Genomic DNA, 22,134 nt, shown 5'->3' with positions numbered 1-22,134 from the left:
AACCTGGAAGACTCATACACTACTATTGGGAATTAAAACGGTGCAGCCATTTTGGAAAACAGCTGGAAGTTCCTCAAATGATCAAACATAGAGGTACCATATAAGCAAGCAATTCCACTCCTAAATGTCTTCTCAAGAGAATTAAAAATACATGTCCACACAAAAACTTGTACATAAATGTTTATGGTAGAATTCATAATAGCCAAATGTCAAGTGATAGGTTGGGTTCTTTCCCAAATGCCTATCATGGACTAATGGATAAACAAAACATATTATGTCCATTCAATGGAATATTTTTCAGCCATTAAAAGAAAGGAAGTACCGATACATGCTATAACATGGATGCACTTTGAAAACATACTAAAGAAGCCAGCCACAAATTGTATTATTTCCTTCATATAAAAGTCCAGAATAGGGGCAGCCCCGGTGGTGCAACGGTTTGGCGCTGCCTGCAGCCCAGGGTGTGATCCTGGAGACCCAGGATCGAGTCCCACATCAGGCTCCCAGCATGGAGCCTGCTTCTCCCTCTGCCTGTGTCTCTGCCTCTGTGTGTGTGTGTGTGTGTGTGTGTGTGTGTGTGTGTGTCTCATGAATAAATAAATGAATTTAAAAAAAGAAACCAATAAAGTAGACTAGTGCTTGCTCAGGGCTGAGAGTGGGAATGGGATCAGGGAGATAGAAGAGGGTGATAGCTAAAGGCCATGGGGGTTCTTTTTAAGGTGATGGAGGTGTTCTAAAATTGCTTATAGTGAGGATTGCAAAACTCTGAATATACTAAAAGACACTGAAATTGTACATGTTCTGTGGGTGAATTATATAGTATGTTCATTATACTTCAATAAAACTGGTGTGTGTGTGTGTGTGTGTGTGTGCATTTTAAAGCAGAGTTACGTATGTGCTGTAAAGGATTTTAATTGCTGCCAAAAAGCTCTGGAGTTCATCAAGATTAGCAAGGAGAGTATTCAACCTGAATATCAAGAAAGACTTTATATAGAAGTGATAATATGGTCAAGACTTGAAATATGGGTGGGTGTTTATTGTTCCATTGATCCTTCTCCTATCCACTGGTTATGCAGCCACCATGGCGTTCTTTTAAAAATTAAAATCTGATCATGCTAGAGAGGGACACACGGGTCTTCTGAGGCACTGCTACTCTTCTATTTCTTTCTGTGGGTAGAAGGTACATGAGTGTTATTTTTCTGTATATAAAGATTATATCCAATGGGATGGATAATACACTGTAAAATGAAGAAATCTTATTATCTTGTCTCAAATCACACAATAGTTCCTTATCACCAACACAGTGAGACTCACCTGCTTGTTACAACATGGCTTTTTCTAGCATTACATCCTCAATGACTTGTACTACCTAAACATAGCAGGCCTACTGATTTAGGCTGTGTCAGAGCCTGGGACTATGATATGGGTGCAGGCAGTTTATTTGGGAGGTGATCTCAGGAAGCAAGAGTGAGAGAGGGGCAAGCCAGGGGGAAAAATCAAGAGAAGGGTGCATTACTAAAGTGTCCACCTTAGACAGGGAGGCTTTCCATCCACCAACATCTGTGAGAAGCATACAGAAGGTCTCCCCAAACTGTGCACCTGCAGGGCAGGATGCTGGAGTACACCTGCTCCTATACCCCATAGTCACTAATTCAAGAACAAGCCAAAGAGATTCTAAAGGGATCAGAAAAAGCCTTGAGTCAGAAATGTGTATACATCACCCAGATGTGTGCAGTTGGGAAAGGAAGGTGTATGTTAATAGCCTTTTTAGGTAATTTAAGTATTCTTTGAAACTACACTAAAACGCATTGAAAAAGCTACAATGTAGACTCCAAAACCATTTTAACATCAGGCTTTGGTCACTTAGAAAGTATTGCTTCACTGAATCATGCGAGTTTTCCAAATGTTCACAGATATTATTATACAAAATCAAAAAGCCATATTTGTTGATATCACCACCTATATCATCAGCAACATCGCTAAATATTAAAAAGTTTCCACACCCACAGTGATAGATTCAAGTTTTCAAGAATTTGATTTTGAACTTGAAAATTCAAATTTTACCACTGGCAACAAATACTGTAAATTGTTTTCCTTCAAGTGAAAGATCCATTGTCTTCAGCTTTTTAAGAAATTATCTGCCGAATGTCCAAGTCTGAGTAACCATAGTCTGTCAGTCCTTCTTCTAAGTAAGCATGGTGTTTCACGTACTCCAAAGTCTAGATTTAATAAAACTAATATTTTTTTTTACTTCTTTAATGGTATTGTTAAGTGAAACTGGCATTTCCTTTTTTTTACTGTCAGCATACGGTGTTGAAGAATGCAATGTTAAATAAAAAATAGATACCATGATCGCGACTCACACAGTTTTGCCTACTATTGCTCTTGCACAATTAGTGCAAATGTCAACCCAGTAAAAAAAAGGTCCCCTAATATCTTGGCATTATTATGACAGTTGTTTTCGCCTGAGGGAACTCTAGAGTCTCAGGGACCCCCAGAGATGCACAAACCATGCTTTGGGAACTGCTGAAGTGAAGTTCTAGTGTGCCATAAATTATTTGCAACCTTGAGAAGAATTTCAAGAGTTTATTAAATTAGACACACTAAACAGGATCAAAATCATGTTCTAACACCACCTAATTACTTAGCTCAAGCTAGCAGTGCTTCTTCATCAATCCTGGCCTATTTAGCTGTACCCCAGACCTGTCAGAAGCTCTGCTCATTATCTGACATATATAGTATCCAACCAGAGGGACTTAAAACAACACATGGAAACAATCAGGAAAGAGAAGCAGAGGTTATTTTGCCATTCTGAAACACACCGTTTCATTGTCAATGGGTTCCAGAATCATCAGTTTGCTGTCAACTTTTTCTTGAATAGCTCAGCTGCTTTTAGATGTCCAAAGAGAACCTAAAGAAAGGGGCCATTGGCCATACCCAGACTTGAGTTCTAATCCACACTTATGGACCAGATTAAAATGCAGGCAGCAGGAATAAAAAGGACTCTAGGGGAGGGTAAGGTCAAAGACCAGAGTTGAACATCTTCCTGTTAACACTTCTCTTGGAGTGTTTCATGTTTTAAAGAAGAAGGGTCATACCTTTTAGCAAGGACAACAAGAGAGGAAAATATGTGATAGAAATTCAACTGAAAAATACCCCAGGATTTTAGGTGACCAGTAGCTAGGCTGATTTTCAAGCTCTAGCAGGTCATATGCTTGGGAAAGCCATCTGCTGTGTGCCCTAATTTTCCTTCTGACTCATCTCTTACTGGACCATGACTGAACTGAATGCTTCATCATTAAGACAGTGCTAACAACATTCAGATGTTACATGTGAATAGCGCTCCATAGTTTACAAATACTCTCCTAACATTTGTTAATAACCTACTCTGGACTAGGCATATGTATAAGTTCATTTAGTGATAGTAATATTTAAATTTATTGAGCATTTGCTAGGTTAGACTTTGTGCTAAGCACTATACGTGTGTGTGTGTGTGTATGTATATATATAATCTTATTTAAGCATTCTCGACCACCTTACAGGTAGAGCTAATGGTATTTCCACTTCGTGATGAGAAATCTGGCCTCAGGGAATTTAAGTAATTTGCTCACCACCGCGCAGTTAGAAAAGAGTCCATCTGACTAAAGCTCAGGCTCTTAACCAGTAGACTATTCAAGATAGAATATACACAAAAAGAGCGGATTACATTGTTTGAAGTGTGCAAGGCTGTAGGAGAAAAGGAAACATTTAAGTCATAAGCAAAGGCATTTTTGTCTTCACTGCTGATTTTATTTTCAGTGGCTATTTTCTAATAACTAGATGGAGAAAAGCATGTGTCCTCGTACAGGCTTGGCAGTGAGTCAGACAACCAAGAAGGGTGCAACCTCCCTGGGCCCCAAGTTCATCAGTGCCACACCAGTGCTGCTGCTGATAGGTACACAGAGGTCAAGCCAATTTTAGGTTTTAGGGTATGGAGATGTCAATGTGAAGCAGGCCTCTGGGTTTGTCATCTACTCCTTGCTGGCTCTAAATGAATGGTGACAATATTCCTTGCTGGCCTGGGATGGCTCTGGATCTAAGATAGTGGCTGCCATTACGGGCCTGCCCCTGCGCGTAAGCAGGTCCTTGATACAGGCATGGTCAGGTCTCTCAGGCCACAAGGGAATCACTTCATTCAGTGGAGCACCAATGTTGGAATGCCCGGTTGGCTCAGTTATTCATAGGCCTGTGCTAATGAGTATGGCATCAGATTTCAATTCCTTTAGATATCAATTGGCTTTACTTAGAGGAAAGTCTGTGCTGTTGATTCTAAGCTCCCCTAGTCAGAGCCTTTCCTGGGGGATGGCAGGCAGGCAGCCTTTCCTGGCACTTCGAGAGGCTCAGAGAAGCAGTGAGAACTGAAGACAAAGGGGTCTCTATGGATGGAGGTAAAGGACATGCTCTGAAAATTAGCTGGTTCTAAAAATGACTTGAAGTCTCCATTTATTTATTCAGGCATTTATTATAGCTCAATCAATATTCGTTTGATAAGTGGATAAATTTATTATTTTCCCATAAATATCTTTGTGGCCATGATCTCTGTTCTGATGAGAAGAGAAGAGGGGAAAGCCTCAGAATGAAAGGTATGAGGACACCTGGGTGGTTCAGTGGTTGAGCTTCTGCCTTAGGCTCAGGCTGTGATCCCGGGGTCCTGGGATGGAGTCCCGAGTTGGGCTCCCTGCAGGGAGCCTGCTTTTCCCTCTGCCTATATCTCTGCCTCTCTCTCAGCATCTCTCATGAATAAATAAACAAAATCTTTAAAAAAAATCAATTAAAGGTATCGTTTTTTTTTCATAGACTCTCAGACAGGATAAAGAGTACAACAGGATCTGTTATAATAAAGTTAGCAATGGATCAAGTAACTCTATAATGTTTCTGACTCAGACTTCTTATATTGCCTCCTGGGGATTTCTTGTCTTTGTTTTGTTTTGCTATCAGTAGATAATTAAATTCTTCTTTAAAATTTCACCCTGTTTTACATGTGGTAAGAAAAAATAAAGGAAGGGGAGTGTGGCTGTGCTCCATTAGAGCATTTAAATTTGGCTTCACAATCACTCCTGGGGACCAGAATTGGCTGGGACAGTATGAATCAGAATGACTCCAAGGACAAATTGAAAGTCAGGGGACAGAGGGGAATGCTTCCTTCCTCCTCATCTCTGTCAGATTGTTCTGTGTTCTCTTGAGAAGGCAGGACCATGCAAAGCTATGTGACCTGGAAGTGCTTGATAGCAACTCAAATGAAAGATAAGGTAGGGTTTTGGCTAACAAATTCAAATAAGCTCACAAGGTAATGTGGCTACTAACATTCCCAGGCTTCAGCCAAAGAAATGCAATGTCTGTATTACAGATTATGGGGGAAAAGTAGCCTCACTGTGCTTTCTGCTGATCACCAGAAATGGCTGCAGCTTACCGAGGCTCTACCTTTCATTAAGGTAGAACTTGTGTTACCTTCAAAATAGGGATTTATAGTAACAGTGCAAAGGATGGTTCTGCTGATTAAATAAAGAGTACATGGCAAAAATTTAGCCTGGCACGTGGCCCATAAGTTAAAGCAATAAATGGCAGCTCTTAGGGCCATTGTTTTGCTGCAAATATTACCATAACAGCTTCGTATGCTTTACCTCCTAATATATAAGTTAAGGCCTTCAAGTTACAAAGAACAAAATAAAATCCACCTCCTGTACATACAATGGAGACTTTATTAAAAATATATGGAGGTTTTAAAAACTTAATGGGAAAACTGGAGCGTTAAATGAGACAAATGAGAAGTAACAGGTAAGGTTGTGGGTCGAAGCAGCAAAAGCAATTTTTTGGCAGGCATGTGCAGACACTTTACCACTTTCCATCTCATAGTCATTCTGTTCAAGATCCACATTCAAGCCTGGATCACATTCCCAGTGGGAAAAAGTATTTCCCACAAAGAAATCTTGCTCTATTACTTAAAGAAGGCTGACTAGCTAAAAAGCCAACAAGTACTTCTAATGTCTCTAATGAGATACTTCTCCTTAAAAGATGTAAATTAAATAATTTAAGTTAGAATGGCATGTACTGGTGGGAGAACTGACTGAAATCACATTCTAGAATCCCATTTGTGAGGGGTTGCAGGAGCCAGAGATAAAGTGTGCATCGTGTAATTATTATTGTGTCCACTAGATGGCAGTCATAAGGGCTAGGCATTCCTTAAAAATAAATCAATAGCAGAATCTCCCAAAATGGTAAGCATTTTTAAATCTGTTTTCTCGAACTAGGGGTTGTGGAAGGGGAGGAGGGCAGGGGGTGGGGGTGAATGGGTGACGGGCACTGAGGAGGGCACTTGACAGGATGAGCACTGGGTGTTATTCTGTATGTTGGCAAATTGAACACCAATAAAAAATAAATTTATTATTAAAAAAATAAAATAAAATAATATAAAAATAAATTTGTTTTCTAATTAGCTTCAGACAATAGTTCTGCAATCTTGAAACCATTTTCCCAAGAGTTTCTATTTGGTAAAACCAATTCTCAGAGAAATACACACCACACCTATGCCCAGATTTTAATAATTGATTAATTTAGTCTACCTTCTGTGCCTTATTTACCAATCTTACTAAATTCTTTTTTTTTTAAGATGTTATTTATTTATTCATGAGACACACAGAGAGAGAGGCAGAGACACAGGCAGAGGGAGAAGCATGTTCCCCTCAGGGAGCCCGATGAAGGCCTCGATCCCAGGATCCCAGGATCACCACCTGAGCCAAAGGCAGATGCTCAACCACTGAGCCACTCAGCTGCCCCCTAAATTCTTTACACTAAAAGATTTCCAAGAACTCTAAAATGTTCAAGCTTAAAAACTGGAAGGATCTTTAAAATCATCTATCTAATCTGTTCATTCTCAAGGTGAGAAAACAGTCTCAGAGAACTTAAGTAACACTCAAAGTCCTCGCCATGTCTGGACTGAACCCTGAGTCTCACCTAGACCAGGGTCTCTTAACAAACATACTTCTTTCTCATATACCATGTTGCGCCACAAGTATACTCCCTTGCCAAATTTCACTAATAAGATAATACCTGAAGAATTAAACCAGTCTTTAGTCAAGCTTTGTCTGTAGAACACAGGTATGCAGTTTGGCTAAAATGTCCATTCTAGGGACACCAGGTGTCTAGCCACCTGGGTGGCTCAGTGGTTTGGTGCCAGCCTTTGACTGAGGGCATGATCCTGGAGTCCCGTATCGGGCTCCCTGCGTGGAGCCTGCTTCTCCCTCTGCCTACATGTCTCTACCTCTCTCTCTGTATGTCTCTCATGAATAAATAACTAAAGTCTTTAAAGCAAAAATGTCCATTCTAAGGATGCCCAAAAACCCCATAGCCATTTTCAAAGACAAAGAAAACCAGAACCTACCTGCGTCAGAGTATTGAATTTGGCATTGCAGTTCACCTCTTCTGGCTGTAGAACAGCTGCTACAATGAAATGTGTGTTTTGTGGCTTGCCTGCTAAATGTTATGCTCTCAAGTAGTAAATTAGGTAGTATATTGTATAAGATAGCCCAGATAAATAAAAGAAACATCTATGCTGCCAAAGAGGAGCTAAGACCTACAGCATCCACAGAAGATCTACGGTCACCCCAGGAGCAATTGGCAATATTGTCACCATTCATTATGGAAATGGCCTTGAGCTAATGGCCAACTCAGAGGATATTGTTCACACTGACAAAGAGCTGTGCTCTTGCTGTTCTCTTCACCCCCTCCACCTCTGTCCAACACATTCAAACCCTGAGAATTACAACCCACTCACCTTGGTCAATTTTTTTATTGTTCAATGTATAATGAAACTTTTCAACATTCCTACCTGTCATTCTTCCATGTGTAGTGGTTCTGCATTGAAAGTAGTCTTTCTAAGCTTCAGATGCTGCACCGTGAAACCTTTAACCAAATGTAATATTCAGCTAGTTATCTGGAAAACTTCAGTTCTTCATGGTAAGAGGCAACATCATGTAGTAGAAATGGCTTATCAGGTAGACAACCTCAGTGTGAGAACTACCTTGACTACTAATCAGAGGAGCTTTGTTTGACTTTGCTGTTTTTTTAGTGTAGGGTCCCCTAATTTTTCAGTGTTCAATAACATTCAATCTTCTCCCTATCAAAACTGCATAATAAATATCTGACACACATGGTATCAGTTAGCCACTAAGTATGTGCGAGTAATAGAAACCATCTTAAGCTAGATTAAGTAGGGACGCCTGGGTGGCTCAGCAGTTGAGTGTCTGCCTTTGGTTCAGGGTGTGATCCTGGAATCCCAGGATCGAGTCCCATGTCAGGCTTCCTGCATGGAGCCTGCTTCTCTCTCTGCCTGTGTCTCTGTGTCTCTCATGAATAAATAAATAAAATCTTTAAAAAATAAAAGCTAGATTAAGTAAAAATTCAGAGTCTATTCCAAAAACAAGAATGTCTTACAACCCAGAAAAGAAGTAAAACCTCAAGGAGGGCTAAAACCAGGAATTGACAATAAAAAATATTTCCTCATTCTCTCTCTTGTCTCTGGATCTTCTTCAATCTTCTCTACCTTGTGGCAGACCAACCTTCTCTACCTCTCTGTTCAGATAGCCGGAGGCAGTAGGGACTGGTAGCAACAAGGTGACCAGCTATGTGGTGAAAGGCAGGTATAAAGCTCTCTAAGAGTAGTTTTCAACATAGAATGAGTCTATTCACAGTTGCCTTTCTTCTTTAAAGATTAAATAAGCTAATACATGTAAAGTGTTTAGTACAGCCCTAACATACAGTAAGCATTAAATATAGCTATTATTACTACAGGTCCACACGAGCTCTTACCCTTAATTTAAATCCCCAAACTCTCAATATCAAAGCTTTTGTAAGTTTTTAGCAAAATTATTTTGCGTTTAAACATGACCTGAATTGAGTTGATACAATCAAAGTTTATTCCACTTAGTATGAATATGTATATGCCTTCCTACAGAAATAATAGCATGAATGGTTGTGATGTGCTGCTCAGAACCCACTGCGGATAAGAGAAAATATATGGCATATGCACCTAATCTTTCTAAAATTCAAAAATTCCAAATTCTGGAACATATCTGGTCCCTATAGTTTTGAATAAGAGATTAGGGGCTTGTTTTACTACTACTAAAGAGTTTAATATAAGGCCCAGCCCTTTAGATGGCAATATGTATTGAATGTTAGAGTCAATATTTGAGCATCACTGGCATAGCAAACTTCTTCACTGCATCTCAGTCTCAAAATAATTCTGTTCTCTCTTGGCAAGTGAAAGTCATTCTATTTCTTTAACAACAGCAACAAAAACAATGCAACTATAGCCAGTGTATTAGTCAGCTTCAGCTGCCATAACAAAATATCATAGACCGGGTGGCTTATTTTCTCAGTTCTGGAAGCTGGAAGTCCAAGATCAGGGCACCAGCATGGGCAGGTTCTGGTGAGACTCCTCCTGGCTTGCAGAGAGGCCACCTCTCACTGTGTGCTCACATGAACTCTTCTTTGAGTGTGTGTCATGAGAGAGAGCAAGCAAACACTTCAGTGTCCCTTTTCATAAGGACACTAATCCATCATGTGGATCATACCCACATGACCTCATCTAATCCTAATTATCTCCTGAAAACCCACTTTCCAAACACCATCACTTGGGGGTTTGGGGTTCAACATATGAATTTACGGAGGACACAATATTCAGTCCCTGGCAGCCGGTTATCCAAATGGCTCAGACATGATACATGATATTTTTTATTCATTCCTTCCTTCATTGATTTATTCATGAATACTTTCAGTTGAGCACCTGCTAGCCCGCATACTACTACTTATTAAAGGTTGAGGGAGGGATCCCTGGGTGGCGCAGCGGTTTGGCGCCTGCCTTTGGCCCAGGGCGCGATCCTGGAGATCCGGGATCGAATCCCACGTCAGGCTCCCGGTGCATGGAGCCTGCTTCTCCCTCTGCCTGTGTCTCTGCCTCTCTCTCTCACTGTGTTCCTATCATAAATAAATAAAAATTAAAAAAAAAAATAAAGATTTAAAAAATAAATAAATAAAGGTTGAGGGAGGCATAGAAGGCCACTACTACCATATTGCTAATGACATCAAGCCTGCTTCCTTTTTCTCCAAGTTCCTACTAGCAAGCACACAGAGGAAAGTAGTTAGAAAGAATAAGTGTGTGGTTTCCTACAGGGAGCTCTCTCCTGCCATTTGGACTGTAGACTCCTCAGTTTTTGTGTCTCTATTTCAGCAAGTGGATCTACAAGACTGAACCTCACAATTGCATCTCATATGCCTGCCATCTGACCCACTCCTTGGAAATCTGGTCTCCAGCGCCAGCTCTCTGGTGAAGGAAACCATGCAGAATGGATCGTGGCCTAATTGTGTCTGCTTGTTGTAATGCGCTGTCCTTAGTCTCCCAAGGGCTCTGCCCCAGAGCATTCCCTCCACAGCCAATTCCATTTGGCAAGCAATGCCTCTAACAAAGCAATGAGCTTGGCCTCATTACGGTGTTTGCCTCAAGGTCTGTAGTGTTCCTCCTTGTACTCTATGGGCTCAAATTCTTCGATTTTCCAGGGCTTATTACACTCAAGGTAACAGATGGAGTGGAGACCTGAACTTCCCTGTCATAAATGAAAATGCTCCAAAGGGCTTATAGTGAATTTGGACAATCCTTTTACTAGATTTATCCTTTATCCTTTACTACATTTATCCTTTACCAGCTATTATTTTCCCTATCTATACAGTGAGGAACTTGGCTAAGACAGTGAATTCAAACATTTTAACAGCAGCAGAATCATTCATACCAAACAAAGCTTGTGTAGGAGCCCCATTTGCTTCATGCTCAAGTAATAATTATTATTGGCTAAATCCTAGCAGAAGGCAATACAGTCTTCTGGGGCTGCCCATGAAAGTCAGCCTGCAGAGACCCGGAAGATTCATTTTTCCAATGAAAAAAAATGAAGGCACCGAGATGTTAAGCACATGGCCAAGATCACTGCTGGTACGTCTTGAAGGTAGATTATGAACCCAGGCAGCTTCAGACTAGAGGCTACTATTTATTCCTGAAGCTCTGCCCTCCCCTGTGACAGAGTAAAAGCATAATGACAGTACAAAGAAGGTAAGAACTCTGCTAGAGTGACCCCTGAAGGATATGTAGAACTTTGCCAGAAATAATAACGATGGGGGTAGAGAGGAAGAAGATGAAAGTGGATTCATAGTCAGGAGAACAGGATGTACAAACCATGTCATTTCCAACAACCATGGTGAGACTAACAATCATTTTGACCAACTTTAGAGAAGAATTTGGATGTGTGTGGGAAATGAACCTGAAAAAGTGGCTCTAGATCAGATCATGGAGGGTCCTGTATGTTATTCAAGGTGGTTTGGACTGGAGCATATAGGCAAAGAAAAGATCTTGAAGATTTTTAAACAGGGAAATAACATAAGCAGATTTACCTTTTAGAAACTTGGCAATGTGGTGAATGAATTGGAGTAGGCAAGATAGAAAGCGGGGGAAGAGTTAGGAGACTATTACAGCAGCCCAAGGAAAAGATGATCAGGCTGTTACTTAAGGCAGTAACAGAAGAAAAAAACAGCAAAGTAGAGATTCTGGAGAGACTTAGAAGGGAGGAACATCAGAGCCTTGTGGACAGGTGGATGTGGGTTTTGGAAGAAAGGGAGGGGGAGTTAAGCACAATTCTTAGGTTTCTGACTTACAGAATTTCTACGCAATTATAGATGCCTCTTTTTCTATTTACTTCTGGCTCAATTATTTTTATAGGGTATTTATTGAGTGCCTTCTCTGAGCCAAGATCTATGCTAGATGCTGTGGATAGAAAGATGAGGGAGACAGAATGTTTTCCCTAGTTAAGGAGACAGACACATATGCAGACAATTTCAACACAATGTAATAAATGTTATCATAAAGATATGCACATGAATCACTTTCTAGTGTAATTATTCATTTATACTACCTGCAGCATTTCTTCTTCATTTCTGAGTCTTCAGGTGTCATGGCCATTGTCTGTCATATAGCAGGGGTTAAGTACTGAATTGGGTTGAATCCTTGGAACATTCTGTTAAGATCAAAATTGGTTCCCCAGGAGTCTTATAGGCTCATATCTATCAGAGAATGTATGGTATATCCTAACCCCAAGACTGCATATATTCTTGGCCTATCATAGTTCATTAGTTTATGTATATAGAAATGCCCAATGTAATACAGCAAGGAAGGAGGAGCAGAGCCTGATCAACTAGAGAAACTCTCTTGCTTCCATTAGAATCAGTGATTTCAGAATATAAAGTTTCCACTCTCTCGTTGGAGAGCAAGCTCCACCCAAGTTGAGATAAAGCCTTTCCTTCTACCCTTACCCCTAAAAAAAAATATACTTTCAGTGTAATTGAAACATTAGGGATGCCTAGGTGGCTCAGTCTGCCTTCAGCATGGGTTGTGATCCTGGGATCCAGTCTTGCATCAGGTTCACTGCAGGGAGCCTGCTTCTTCCTCTGCCTTTGTTTCTGCCTCTCTCTCTGTGTCTCTCATGAATAAATAAACGAAATCTTAAAAAAAAAACATTAAAGTTTCATGCAGTTTACTTGGCCACATTAATGGAGTAAAACTTTGTTCTGTAAATTTTGCACTCCCCATTGTAAGCTTCATAATATAGAGTTATTTTTAATAATTTGATAATTTCTGCAGATCTTTATTTGAGAGAAAAAATACATGCTATTTATGGTCTCCCTTCCCCCACCAAGTATCATCCAGTTTTCATTATTGTAGAAAGTTTTACATGGGTTATCCCAAAACCAAATTGTCCAAAATTCTACATAATGTTCACACACCAAACTGATTTATGTACTTCACAGAAACACAAGGTATTTCCTGTTTTCTTCAATATATGAAACATAATTCAGTGGTTCATTCTCACATTTGGATATTGGATTCAATAAATAGAGTCTGGTTCTTAGTCCTTGACGGAGACAAGTCTTAAAAATATGCAAATATGCAACATTATAATTTAAGTCATTGTTCCAGTTGCTAAAGCCACCTAACATATTATCCAAAATTTGGTTGCCTAAAGCAACCCTTTTTTTATGCTACATGATTTTTTCGGTCAAGAATTAGGATAGGGAACGGTGAGGATAGTTCAAAGAGCAGGTGGAAAGACCCAAAGGCTGGGGTTGGCCAGACAGGGGGCTAGGTTACATGAAGGCATGCTCACTCATGTGTCTGGTGCCTGGGCTGGGATAACTCAGACTAAGGCTGCTGACCACAGTTCCTCCCCCAGCATTTCCATATTATCTTGAATTCTAGAGAGTATGGCAACCCAAGGGTAGTTGGATGCCATACGTGGAACTCAGGAAACATGAGTGATACGACGGGCGAAGCAGAGGATGCATGACCTCTTATACCCTTGTCTGAGAAATCACATACTGTTCCTTCTACAGTACCCCATTGTTAGAAGCAATCACAACCCTCCCCAGATTCAAGAACAGGAGAATTAGATTTCACATCTTGATGGAGATAGGGTCATATGGAAGAGTGTGGCTGATGGGAGATATCTTTGGAAATTGTGATGTGACAGTTATTATAATTTAATATAACTGGAATAAAATTTCCTTTCTCAAGCATTGAAATTTTTAATAATATCATAAGTTGTGAAATTCAAATTCTCAGAATCTTTTCACAGCTGAGGGTCCTGGGCTTCTGGAGGTGCAGTGTGCTTTCTAATTATCTTGGGGAAAAGTTGTGTAGTAATAGTAAATGGTTTCAGTTCGAGTTTCCTGCAAACACCACTTTGGGGCAGAAATCAAGGATGGAAAAAGTATATTATCAGAATTACTAGGGCATCTACCTCAAAAAGTCTGATCTATCACAGCACTGTTGTAGAGGCCTTATTTAAAAAAAAAAAAAAAAAAACTTCCTAATATATCTTATTGCTTTAGTAACTTGGTATTTTTGTTTGTTTGTTTTGTAACCATCCCTACATGTTGCCTCACGAAAATAGAATACAAATGGCATCTAAGTCAGGATGCAACAGAAGAGGAGCTCCTGCCCTACAATTGAAAACCCTTCCACTGAGATGAAGGAAGGAAGGGCAATAATTGGTAAATGTGAGCCTTCCCTAGCCTTGGTGCTGAATCTGTGGAGGTGTGTAGTTAAAAATAACCAGAGAGTTTTGGGAAAATCCACAGAAGAGAGGCTTTTCCTTTCATTATAGAAGCCTAGGAAAATTTCAAGTCTCTTAGGGGATTCCCGTGTTCAGAGAAAGATGATGCCACATAGGAGGTAGTTCAGAATGACTGAAGAAGGCATCCCCCAAGAGGGCCTGGGCACAGGCTCAGCCTCATTCATATTCGTGGCACGAGTACTTCTAGTATCCCTACAGAGAATGCTAAAATACTAAGAGACCTGGTGACTGGAAAAGACTCGTGATGAGACTTAGAGACCTAGGAACTCTAGTCTTCCGCCACAGCCATGTCTGTCATGTCCATAGGGTGAGCACCCAGTGATCCTGGATAGGACACTCAGTGACCAGTCGGGCATCCTTTGTAGAGACATCACAAGTAGGTATCAAGTATTCCTCCTCTGATAGAACAAAATGGTACTTGAATACTGCCTCTCACAACTACCTGCCTCCTCCCCACTTCAAACTCATCAGTCCCCTGGAAAGGAAGACAAAAGGGCTGGGAGTCCAGTGCAGGGAATCCAGAACTTACTATATTTAGCTTCTGCTATGGTCTGAATGTTGGTGTCCTATGTTGAAATCTAACATCCAAGATGACGGTATTAGGTGGCAGGGCCTTTGGGGAATGATTAGATCACGAAGGCAGAACCCTCACGATCTAATGGGATTGGAGCCCTTATAAAAGCAGACTGGGAAAGCAACCTGGCCCCTTCCACCTTGTGAGGACACAGCGAACCAAGAAGAGGGCTTTCATCAGAAGCCAACCATGCTGCTACCTTGATCTTGGATTTCCCAGACTCCAGAACTGTGAGAAATAAATTTCTGTAGTTAACAAACTACTCCGTCTGTGGTATTTTGTTTCTGCAGCCCAAACGGACTAGGACAACTTTCCTGAGTTGATATTCATTTAGAACAGACTGAGTTTATCCTGAAGACACTGTGTATTCCAAAAGATAATGAGATACCTTGAATGGACAAATGCAATTAATTTATTCGACTACCAACCAAGAGCTGGTGTAGAACAGAAGAAAGGAGGCAAGAACTGGGTGAAGTCAGTTTAAGAATAGAAAGCATTGGAATTGTAGTGGATATTTGCGATCACACTACAAGCAGTACATTGTCATCATCTGTTCACAACACTCTTTCTCTCCTAGACTTCAAGCTCACTGGGGTCAGGAATCTGTCTCATGTGTCTTTCCCTCTCTAGGCCTGGTACAAAGGAGGTGTTGTATGACTTCCCGACGAACAAATGACCTGTTGGGGTGCCAAGCTACAGAGAGCGGCTCAGTTGCAGGTTACTCTCAGTTTGTATAACGAGTGGGTAAACAGGCCAGGTTTAGATAAATAGCAAAAGTCCCAAAGTTTGAAAACTCATTTCGCCGTACTCTTCCAGCCTTGCTGTGTGACTTCACCTTGAGTTATGAAACAGTTATATAATAGAAATCCCCAGCAGAGCACTGCACTTGAAGCTGATTCTGTTTTGTTCAAATGAAACCCAGATTCCAGGTACATAATGATGGCACCCCAGAGCTATTATCAGTGTATATTGTGGCTTTGGTGTTGATAATGAGCATGTTCAAGTACATTCCATCCCTCATTCTGTTTTAATCTCAACAGCCCTCTGGTTACAAAGCAGTGAGCCGGCCTTATCTCTTCCTCTTCTGTCTGCTTTGGTTCTTTTCAGCATATTCTTGGGTCAAGGGTGAGATTCCATTCCTGGCTCTCAGCTGTAACTCACCTGGAACGAGCCCTTCTTTGCTTTTACTGCCCCAATTGTGCTTTCAAAAAAAAAAAAAAAAAAAAGACAGGCATTGGGACTACTCCATGTTCTGTCCTAGAAAATTTCTTTTCACTCAAGTCTGTAAAAGGAATGTTCAAAACGTGATAACTATATTCCTTTTGGTCACACCCCGCCCAGCCATATGTTGTTGTTTTTTCAGCACACTTGGATTTTTTTGCAGGATGGCAATATGTTGTTTTTTTGGGTTGCTGCTTGTTTTGGAGTGCTTTTTTTTAGTCCTGTGGTCGTGAGAAATATGCCACATTTCTGGGATCAGCCCCCTTGACTAGACCCCACGTTTCATCGGAGTTGGCGAGTGTCTGACTAAAGAATTTGAAGACAGAGGAAGGGACTTCTTTTTCTTGTCCTGATAGGTCTCCAGATACGAAAAAGAAGGCAGTTAGCAAAGTAACCATCATTTCTATTCCTAAAAGTAAAAATGGTCTCCAGCCCTCCCAACTCCAGAGACACCAATGATATATTCCTGTGTTTTTGTTATGTGTCTGAGTTCATGTTCACACACTCGCAAGTGTGTATTTGTAGAGACAAATTTTCTTTCTTGTTTAACTATTTCATGTTTTTTTCTTATGTTATTTCTGTTCTTATTCATGTTCTTATGTGCCTAACTAGGGCACATATTTTTCTTCTTTGTGTGTCTTACCCTGAACTACCTGCGAAAATCATAGTAATAGCATCATTGATTGAGGCACTGGGCATGTTTATCCCTAATTTTCACAACCCCTGGGAGCCAGAAGGTCTGAGATCAGTTAATTTGCTAGTAACAGAGCCACCAAGTGGCAGCTCGGAGAAAACACAGGTTTCACTGCCTCTTGGTATCATGACATTCTGTTTACCTCTCCCTGAAAGGCTCTTTATCTCTCTCTCTCTCTCTCTCTCTCTCTCAATCTCTCTTCTCTGGCCCTTAGCTCTGTCCAAGAAAACTCAATGTCCCTTCCAGGACTAGCTCACAAAAAAGCTGATCCCCATCCCCATGTGACGTCTCTCTTTTGAACCTCCCTCCTTTGAACCTCTGAATGCAGGAACTTCCTCCATTCATAATCAGACTCTCACCTGAAACATATACATTTTTGTCTCCACTTCCACCATTTATGAAGTTGTCCTAACTTCCAAAGTTACTCTGATAAGCACTTCTAAATTCAGGGGCCTTGGTCTTGCCCAGGGCTTTATCCTGCTAAGTGGATAGTTATATGGATTCTGGAATCAGACAAGTCTGAATTTGAATCCAGAGCAAGGTGCCTTTCTGCACTAAGATATGGCTTCCTCACATGTAAATATGTAACAGTGCCAATCTATAATTACTAGAAGGGTCAAACAGAGTAACTGCCTCTAGATTAGGACCTTTATCCCTCATGTTTAAGGAAATGTATATGGTTCTCTGGGACTTTCATTTATAGAACTATTGATCCTTATCAAAGCCTTGCTTCCTCAACATAAGTAAACATATTGATTCTGCAACACAAATCCTGGAGCAGCAGTGTTCCTGCTTGTTCTGGCATCTGACACGTTACTGTCTAGATTGAAACTCAGTGTGAGTAGACTTTGTTCTGGCTGGGATACTCAAGGGAGAAAAGAAGCACTTTTTTGCTGGAAATGACTAGTTGCAAAACTTAGCTTATCCACTATTATCTCCTGGGCACTCTCTGCATGCCAAGCCCTATGCTAGATAGTTATAACAATTATTTTATTGACCAACACTTAAAACCACTATTGATACAGTGATTATAATATGTATTGGGTTTTACCTAAGCATGCTCTAAGCGGCCTTCAGGGGTCCCTTTAATCTTCACAACTCGGTGAAGATGGTACTATTATAATTCCCATTTTGCAGAGGAGAAAACAGAGTTTTGTGGATTTTAAACAACTTGCAGAAATTTGCATGCTTGGCCTGAGGTACTCTGGTATGTCTCCTGTTCAAATATGACCCTTCTTAATATTTATGGTAAAATTGGATTCTTACTACAAGTCTTTGAGGCAGGTGAGATCAGTAGTATTTTGAGATGAGGAAATGGGCCAGGAGAGGCTCAGGGCTTGTACAAACTCACTTGCCTGGAAAGTAAAAATGCAGGGCTGTGAGCCAGCCCCATGTGCTTTGTCGCACTCTAGTCTAGTGTTAGAAAAACAAAATTCAATCGAGTAAATCTGAAGATTTAATTGGCTTTATTAAGCAATTCATGAGGTCAGGCAGTGTCCCACCTAGCAAGTAGAGGGGATTATCTGAGGAGTTGTGCAAAAATGGAAGGTTTTTATCAGGAAAGGAGTGGGGCAGGAAGTTATTAGCCAAGGAGAAGAAAGGTTTGCTTCTGGCCAGGTCACCTTCGTTTAGGGCAGAAAGGTGGGAGGTCCCATTAGGTGGATTATCTCTTCCTCCTTTTGAGGATGGAGGGAGCCCAAGTGACAAATGACTTCATTGAGGCCAATCAGACAATTCCTGGTTCATTGGTTTAAAATTCCAGTCCTGGAGAGATTGCAACTGCAATTAAGTCTTGGTTTGCTGTCCTAGGAACAAGTGACTCCACCTTGGGACGGTGGTTTGCTTGGTGCCACTGGTGTGCTTTTTCTCTCCACCATGGTTAGATTCTTCTTCACACGGTAAAATGGAGGGACGGGAGGGCAAAAAGCAGGACTCAGTTCATTATCCCCCAATCCACATGGTCAGGGAGAGTTAATGGTCTCTTTCCAAATCCTTATTAGAGATGATGGAAACCCATTTATTTTCATTTTAACTGTCAGCCTTAAACTTCTCTATCAAAGTCTTCACAATAACATTTTGAACTTAGCAAGTCATTTGGTACACACATGCACATCCCTCTTTGATTAAGACTTGATTTTGTTTAACCAAATCCAAACTCCATGTCTTTCCTCTCTTTGAGAGAGAGCTACGAGTCCTACGGAGTGGGTGAGGGGCAATTCTGGCTCCCATGTTGCAACCAGTTGCCACAGGCAGGTGTGACCGTTGTCCTTGCAGTAGAAAGAATCCTTCAGTAGTCCCTGGGACAAGCTTCCTGTTTATATCAGAATATCCTGCAAGTTCATCTGCGATTATCTTGCTGATACATTTTATTTTTTCCTTGTAAATTATAAAAAGAAAGAAAGAAAACTTCTCAAATCATTATTTACTCCTCATTTGGGGATGCTGTTTTGATATTCCCAGGGGACCGTTGATGCTCTGCTTTGGAGGCAGCCAGAGCAGGGCCCAGAGCATTCCACCTGACTGGCTGTCTAAGGGTAGGAAGCAAAGCCCTGGCCACGGGCAGCACACATCCTGTGACATAGAAACTTTAAAGTGCACAGCTGGCCTTTTATGTTGACTCCAGGACAACCCTCGACTTTTATTCCCGCATTCCTTTGTTCAGGATGTTTTCATGGCTAAAACTGTCCTTTCTTTCTTATTTTTAATGTTACCTTTTGTAGTCTCACTCATCCTTCTGGGGTCAGTAGACTACATGGGGATATGGAGGCAAATAAAGCGGGAGAGCAAAACACAATGGGTAGTGGGGAAGGGGGGAGGGGGGTAGGATTTAATTCTAATTAGATTGGGTTGAGGTGGACCTCACTGCAAAGATGATACGGAAGCCAGGGAACTGGCAATAAGGTTAACCTGGAGGGTGATAGTTCAGGTTGAGGGCAGGCAAACGTCTGCAGAGAGCCCATCTAGGCAGCATGGCAGCCGCAGTACTTTGGAAGGGATTGTTGGAGCTCAGGGCAATGGAAGGGTTACAGAGGTTGAAGTGAGAAAGGAGAGATTGTGGTAAGAGGTGGGGCCAGATCCTGTGGCCTATGGTTAAGAATTTGACTTTCCCCTCTAAGTGAGATGGGAATTACTTTCATAATATGGGTACAGGGTTAGTGATGTATTAGTTAGCAGCTTTGCCTAGGCAGTTACCTCTTTGTTATGATTTAAGAAGCATTCAGATGTTATTGCCCTCAGGATATCTCTCCATTGGTCATTTGATAACAAGAAGATTAGTATCCTTTGAGCCAAAGGCTTGGGTTCCAGCCTTACCTGGATCATTACTGTTTGGGTGTCCTTGGGTGAGTCAATTATTGTGGCTATTGTCCTGTTGTTGCTTAGTTTCCTCACATGCAAAATGGGGATGGTGATATCTCTAATTTGTCTAATGGCACTTCAGAGATTGAGATAATGTTTCTGAAAATACTTTGAAATACAAAATATTATGCAAATATTATATATATATTTTTTCAGTCAGGCAGAAAAATCTCTAAAGACATGCAAGTGCTATCCACAATTATCGACATGTAGATAAGCCTTGGTTTATCGGATGGCATGGCTATTCACGCTGGCTCCTTTTGGTATATCACCATATCACCAGAGAGTTGAGCTTTGCTGAGGTACAGTGAAGAATGATTCTAGAATGCAAGCTCTGCTCAGACGAATGTCACAGGAGGTGTATTAGTCTCCCAAGCCTGCTATAACAAATCATCACAAACCAGTGAGGCTGAAAACAACCAAAACATATTCTCTCATAGATCTTAAGGTCAGGAGGCCAAAATCAAAGGGACAGCAGAGCCGTGCTATCTCCAACGGCGCTTAGGGGAGGATTTTCCCTTGCCTATTCCAATTTCTTGTGACCTCAGGCTTTCCTTCGTGTGTGCCCTGTAATTCTAACCTCTTCTCTGTCTGCACATGGCCTCCTTCTCCTCTGCTAATGTATCTTTTATAAGGGCACTTGTCATTGGATTTAGGGCTCACCCAAATAATCCAGGATGATCTCATCTTGAGTTCCTTAACTAAATTACATCAGCAAAGGTCCCCTTTCTAAATAAGGTCACATTTACAAGTTCTGGGAATTAGGATATGGGCATATCATTTAGGGGACATCATTCAACTCACTACAAGGAGGCTCCTGGCAATAAAAGCTTGAGGACAAGAGCCATTCAAGATAGAAAAGCCATGTTAAACAACGGGACAAGTTGGCATCTGGCTACAATATATTCAGAACTGAAGGGTCAGTTCTCAAAGCTCTTTCTTCTAGGAAACTCAAGGGCATTCTCTCTCTCTCTCTCTCTCTCTCTCTCTCTCACAAGATGAAAAAATTCAGTAAGTTATTCTGTGTCATCTAATCCTCTGGTTTAGAGTACCTATTGATGTGAATTTCTCCTCACCTAAACTATAAATTATGGATATTAGAGCTTGAAAGCCCCTTGAAATGATCTACGTTCACTTTGTCCTTTTAAACTACTGACTTGGACAGCCTGGGTGGCTCAGCAGTTTAGCACCACCTTCAGCCCAGAGCATGATCCTGGAGACCCAGGATCGAGTCCCACATCAGGCTCCCTCCATGGAGCCTGTTTCTCTCTTTGCCTATGTCTCTGCTTCTCTCTCTCTCTCTCTCTCTCTCTCTCTCTCTGTGTGTGTCTCTCATGAATAAATAAATAAAATCTTTAAAAATAAATAAATAAATAAACCCTACTGACTTTTTCAAGGTCATACAGTGAGTAATGACATGAGACCATGGAGTCTGGCTTCTAGAACTGCAGGGCCTTCTTTATTATATGCTTTTTTGTTGGCAACTCTTCCTCCCATCCTCTCCCTCTCCTCTTTTATTTAGAGGAGGTTGGATTTACAGCATAACACCCTCTACACAGGAATATTCCCCCAATCCTTCTCTAATTTCCACTTCTTAACTCTTTTAGATCTTTAATATAAGTGAAGGGGTTCAAAAGTTAAATAGCCATTTTTCAACTACCTCTTTGTAAATTTTGTGCATCTTCTAGATCTCCTATGGGACACAGAGCTCTTTTCTTTGGCCTCAACTACAACTTCCACTTTAACTTCCTATTATAATTCTATATCTATGTATACAGAATGTATCTATACAAAGATGTATATAAAGGCTATTATGGGAACACAGGAGAGACAAACCCAACTCAGCCTTCTTGGGCTCAGGGAAAACTGTTGTGACCCGAAAGTTACTATCTCAATGAAGTTCTGAATTCTGAGTAGGAGTTATCCATGTGAATGGGTACACCCATGTATGGTGGGGGATGGAAAGGAGAGAAAAAGGGGGAAGGAATTTAAGGCAGATTTTAAAAAAAAATTTGCAAAGACCTGGATGGAGAGAGTACACCTTGCCTTTTTGGAATTGGGAGGGGAAACAAATGCAAGGA

This window comes from Vulpes lagopus, chromosome 9, assembly GCF_018345385.1.
Source record: "Vulpes lagopus strain Blue_001 chromosome 9, ASM1834538v1, whole genome shotgun sequence".
In the NCBI taxonomy this organism is placed as follows: domain Eukaryota; kingdom Metazoa; phylum Chordata; class Mammalia; order Carnivora; family Canidae; genus Vulpes; species Vulpes lagopus.
This window is presented reverse-complemented; position numbering follows the sequence as displayed.